The sequence below is a fragment of the Haemaphysalis longicornis genome, unplaced genomic scaffold (genome assembly GCF_048455015.1).
Source record: "Haemaphysalis longicornis isolate Haplotype H1 unplaced genomic scaffold, Haemaphysalis longicornis Haplotype H1 scaffold_1, whole genome shotgun sequence".
Taxonomy (NCBI): domain Eukaryota; kingdom Metazoa; phylum Arthropoda; class Arachnida; order Ixodida; family Ixodidae; genus Haemaphysalis; species Haemaphysalis longicornis.
The window spans coordinates 49,836,170-49,841,625 of NW_027526203.1; the positions used below are offsets into that span (position 1 = coordinate 49,836,170).

General features: G+C 60.0%; 1 pseudogene; it reads right to left on the minus strand.

Moving 5' to 3' along the window:
* Positions 1-1,057: 1,057 nt before the first annotated feature.
* LOC144169021 (uncharacterized) lies at positions 1,058-5,098 on the minus strand (annotated as a pseudogene).
* Positions 5,099-5,456: the final 358 nt, after the last annotated feature.

Genomic DNA, 5,456 nt, shown 5'->3' on the forward strand with positions numbered 1-5,456 from the left:
TTGTACAGGAAGCAGATAGATATCTGCTACAAGTGTGGTCGCCTGGGTCACCGCGTGGATGTTTGCCCGAATCCGACAGACCGGATTTGCCGAGGATGCGGTGCTCCAAATCCCGATGAACTGCATACGTGTACCCCCAAGTGTGACCTCTGCGGAGACAAACATTTGACCGCAGACAAGGTGTGCAAAGCTTGCTTCAAGATCCCGTACGTGGTACGGAAACGTCAGTGGGAGCGGAGGAACGCCAACACGTCACCAGAAGCCTCCAAACCACCACGTCAGGAGAGACCAGCTACGTCGGGGAACCGGAGCCGCTCTCTATCCCGTGACGACAGGAAAGTGCGGAGCAACAGCTGTGCCTCAAGGCCGGGCTCGAGAGCGTCGTCGCCGGGTAACGTGGCCGGGAGCAGCTGCAGCGGGCGCCGCCGGGAGTCGCGCTCAAGGTCGAAGACCCGGGGACAGGCGCAGGCCAAGAACAACGCTAAACAGGTGGGCTGGGCAGATATATCTCCTATCGCTCTTAGCAACAATGATTTCCCTCCACTTCCCAGTACCCTGTGGTACCGGGGTTCTTGCACCCGGCCGCGGTTCCCCAGAAGGACACTGAGCCCCCTCGATCACACCTTTACTTGGAGTCCCGCTACGCCAAGGTGCTCAGCCGATCCGGCTGCACACACGTCGCCCAGCCGAGTCCGCCATGTCCTATCCTCGCTCCTCTCGCGCCACCTCCTCATCCTCAGCCGGCACATGTCCATCCCGTGGGATTGTCCCCCGCCACTATTGCCGGATTACCACACTCTCCCCCCCTCCGAAGAAAAGGCCGACGCTGGCTGCCCTCGGCTGCAGTCGTCGGCACTCTCGAGGGACTCCCACGGCTCAGCCCGGATGGCAGTAGACCGGTGCCACAGGTGGCCTCCTAAGACCCGGGGGTCCTTGCAGAAGGTCCAAACGTGGAAGGTCCTGTCCGCGGGCCTTGCTCCGCGGGTCGCGTCGGCACTCTCGAGGGACTCCCACGGCTCAGCCCGGATGGCTGTAGACCGGTGCCACAGGTGGCCTCCTAAGACCCGGGGGTCCTCATGGGTGGTGGTGGCGGGGGTGCGTAGCCGTAGGACGCTCCGAAGAAGAGTGGCGGTGGAGCCGCGAACTGAGCCGGGACGTAGCCCTGAAACTGCTGGGGCGGCGGCGCTCCCATGGGAACGTGGTTGGCACTGCTGTTGCCGGCGGGAGCCACCGCGGCGTAGCTTGGTCCCGGAGGCGGTGGCGGCGGGGGAACGGGTGCGGCGGCCACTTTCCTCGATTTGGGCGACCGGCCGCGGTGCTCTCCGTCCTCCGACCGCCGGTCCCTTTTCCGGCCGCTGTTGAGCCGCTCTTTGCTGATCTTGAGCTTGAGGCCAACGCTTGGCGGCGGCGGAGTCTGGGGACCCTTGCCAGAAGAGGGGGGCTCCGTCGCCGGCTCAGCGGAAGGTGGCGGAGGGGGCGGAGGAGGCGTGGGCGTGGGCGGAACGATTTTGAGCTTGGGGATTTTGATCTTGAGGGCTTCGCGCGGCGGACTCCCCGTGGACCGCTGCCGGACTGCTGGAGCTTCTCCTTGGTGATGGTGATCTTGAGGGGGCCGCCGGCCGACTGCCGGCCGCCGTTCTCTTCCCTCGCCGCTGCCTCTCGGCGCTCCTTCTCCCGCCTCTCCGATTTCTCTCGCCGCTCCGATTTCTCCTTCGAGCTGCCGGACTTTCGCTCGTGCTTGCTAATGCCATTGCGCTCCACTTTCTTTTCGGCCTCCGGCCCAGTGGGACCGTCGGCAGGATGAGGCAGGGTAGGTTGCGCGTCGACAGCATTCGCCGCAGCATGCTGGGCCTCCAGGATTCGGTCGGGACCGTGACTTTTGCCCTCGGAAGACCTCTCTGATCCCCCGTGCTTGCCAGGAGAGGCGTGTTTACTCCTCGAGCGGTCGGACGAGCTGTGTTTGTGCTTGTTCCGCTCCTTACGCTCCTTCCGCTCGGATCGTTCCGATGACCTTTCCTTCTCTTTCACGGGCGGTGTGGCGACTTCGGGCTTGACTTCTGGATTGGCCACTGGTGCTGGTGGCATGGCTGCAGGTGGTGGCACTGGTTGCACAGGCGGCATATTTTGAGGCGGCGGTGGCGGTGGGGTCGAAGGCATGTCTTCTGAGGAGGTAGTGGCGTTGCAGGGCGTGGGGGCTTGGGGCGGGCGGGGGCGTAGACGGCCGTAGCTTGGGAGCAGGGGGTGGCGGCGTGGAGACCTGAGCTTTCGGCGCCGGCAGCGCACCTGCGGCAGCACTTGCTGCAGCGGCCGGAGGATTTGAAGCTGGAGCGGGACGTGTGCAGCGTGCGCCACCTGCGGGAAGAACTGAGCGGTGCCGCCAAGGCTCTCCACACACTCGGCACCGCCTTGATCGATCTACACGACATCGTCGCCCGGGTGGAAGACGACCCCGACTACCTCCCCCACTGGCCACCTCCGGAATCTCGGCAAAAACGCCGGCGGTGGGCGGTTTGGGTGCCACTGTGTCTCGTGGTGACCCTGTGGTTCTACAAGTCGTCCGGCCGCATTGGATACTGGGCGCTGTTACCACGCGGCGGGACGTTCAGCCGTTAGTTGACCACAGGAGTGCCTCAAGGACTGCCTCTCCCGCGGGCACCACCAAGCGGGGAAATGATAGATTCTACGGCAGGAAAAGGATATGCGTCTCTTACAGTGACGTCGTTGAGACGACGGTAGTCCACGCAGAGACGCACACTGCCGTCTTTTTTTGGCGCCAACACGACTGGAGATGCATGGGCGCTCTGCGACGGCCGCACAACCCCCGTGTTCAGCATCTCGTCAAGGGCGACATCCAGTTTCGCCTTCTTCTGGATGCTGAGCGGCCGTGTATTGCAGCTCCAAGGAGGGGCGTCTGCCGTGTCAATGCGATGTTGAAGGACGGTTGTCCGCCCAGGGGCCTCCGTGAACATTTCGGCAAACGGCTCCAGCACATAGGCGAGCTGCTCCCTCTCATAGTCACTGCAAGGACACTCCTCAATCAACTGCCTGATTCGCTCAGGCAACACCGATTTCGTTGCGACTGCGGCTGACCTTGGCACGGTACAGATATGCGTTGACGCCACAAAAGGTATCAGTTCTGCGTCATTGCCCAATCTGTAGCCACCACCCGCCAAGTCAAGCAGGAGGCCCTCGCGAATAATGAAATCCCTGCCCAAAATCATGGGCACCGCCAAACCCGGGCAGTACGTAAAGCGCTGCCGACACCTTCTGCTTGCGTAAGAAATGCGCAAGCGCACAGCACCACGTGCTTGAACAACAGCACCATTGGCCACTTGCAAACGGGTGCTGCATTTGCGCAACTTGACACCACGTGCACGGCGAAGTTTAAACACGGTATCGCCAATTAGCGACAAACTGCCGCCAGTGTCAATCAAGGCGTCAATGTCCGCTCCAACTACGTAAACAGAAACATGCGGTGCTATGGGCTGTGCCGGCGCTTCAACACGACAAGCAAAGGGTAAAAAACACAAGTTTTCGCCGTTCGTCATATCCGGAGCCCATAGCGATGCTTTGGTGGCCATTAGCATCGCGGGCCGTACTCGTTTCCCTGATGGCTGTTGATATTTTGGCGACGAGCCATCACCTCAGGACACTCCGGACGGAAGTGTCCAGGCTGTCCACATCGGTAACAGCCGCCAGCTTGATTTCCATTGGGCACGTAGCCCCGCGACCCTCCCGTCTCGACAACCGGACGAGAAGGACCTCTGGAGTTCAGAGGATTTCGTTGCCGACCCCCAAGGGAGAGACTCGGGTCGGGGAGCGGTGAGCCTGCCAGTAAAGAGGGCCTGTTTTCCCAACACAGGAACCCTGGCTCTAACCGCTGCGGGGAGTTCCCGCCGTGGGCTGCACCATCTAGTGGTCTTCCGCGCTCCAACTGCCTGTCGCCAAGGGCAGAAGGACCTCGTGCGCGGGGGGAATTCAAGCCCGCCGCTGCCGTACGCGGCTGTGGACTTCGCTGTGGCGAAGTCCCATAGGTGTCTCTCCATGCGCAAGCTGGCCACTTATGTGGTACCGGGGTTCTTGCACCCGGCCGCGGTTCCCCAGAAGGACACTGAGCCCCCTCGATCACACCTTTACTTGGAGTCCCGCTACGCCAAGGTACACCGCTCAGCCGATCCGGCTGCACACACGTCGCCCAGCCGAGTCCGCCATGTCCTATCCTCGCTCCTCTCGCGCCACCTTCTCATCCTCAGCCGGCACATGTCCATCCCGTGGGATTGTCCCCCGCCACTATTGCCGGATTACCACAACCCCTAAGAAAGATTGTGAGGAATGCACGCAACTCAAAGCGCTTAGAGTTAGGCAGAATCAGCAAATCAGCGAGCTTCTTGCGCGCATGGAGGCGTTAGAAAAATCAAAAAGCAGCGAGGATGACACAAAACGCAAAATTGCCAAGAGGGACGCTCAGTCAGAGCCCCCTGTGACAGCTATGGAGGCAGAGAAAATTGAATCGCGTCCATCGGAGGAGCCAGCGTGGGCTGAGCCCATTCAAGCCCTCACAGCGATGGTCGCACAGCTTACCAGCCAGCTCGGCTTGGTAACGTCCAGGATGGCCAAGTTCGACACGCTCGAGACTAATGTCAACCAGTTGATTCTAACCACCCAGAAAGCCAAAAATGGAGCGCCGTATGGAAAAGCATGCATAGGAAGTAGTCTCACGACCACCAGCCTGAGCCAAGATGGAGGACAGTCGTAAGAACAGGAAGGGAGATACAACGACCTTGGTCCAATGGAACTGTCGAGGAATAAAGGACAAAATAGGGGAATTGCAGCAGTACATATATAATGCGGAAGACAAGCCGGATATCCTTGCAGTACAAGAAACGAATTCGCGACCTGGGTACATCACATACACCGATCCCAGTGAGAAAAGCACGGCAATCCTCGTTCGAAGCAATATAGCTGCTACGCAACACATGACTGGCCAGAGAGGGTGTGAACATGTTCTCTTGGAAATCCACAGCAGAAGCGTAGGAAGCAAAGACAACATCTTTATACTCAACGCGTACTGCCGGCCCTCTAAGAAGGACCTAGACATAGAGGGTACGTTACGCGTCAGCAAGAGAGAGGCGGGCAGCCGGCCTTTATTGATATTAGGAGATTTCAATGCGCCTCACTCGATATGGGGCTACAAATTCTGCTCAAAGAGAGGCAGGATGCTGGTGAACCTCATGGAGCAGCACAACCTAGCCCTCCTCAACGAACCAGACACTCCCACCCGCATGGGTACCAGTACGTCCCGTGACACCACTCCAGACCTTACCCTGCTGAGTGGAACTTTAGACGTGTCGTGGCGGAACACCGGGGTAAACCTGGGTTCGGACCACGATATACTAAACATCACGATCAGGAGGCCCATGTTCAAGGCAAGAATGGGAACAGCAGAGCTAACTGAC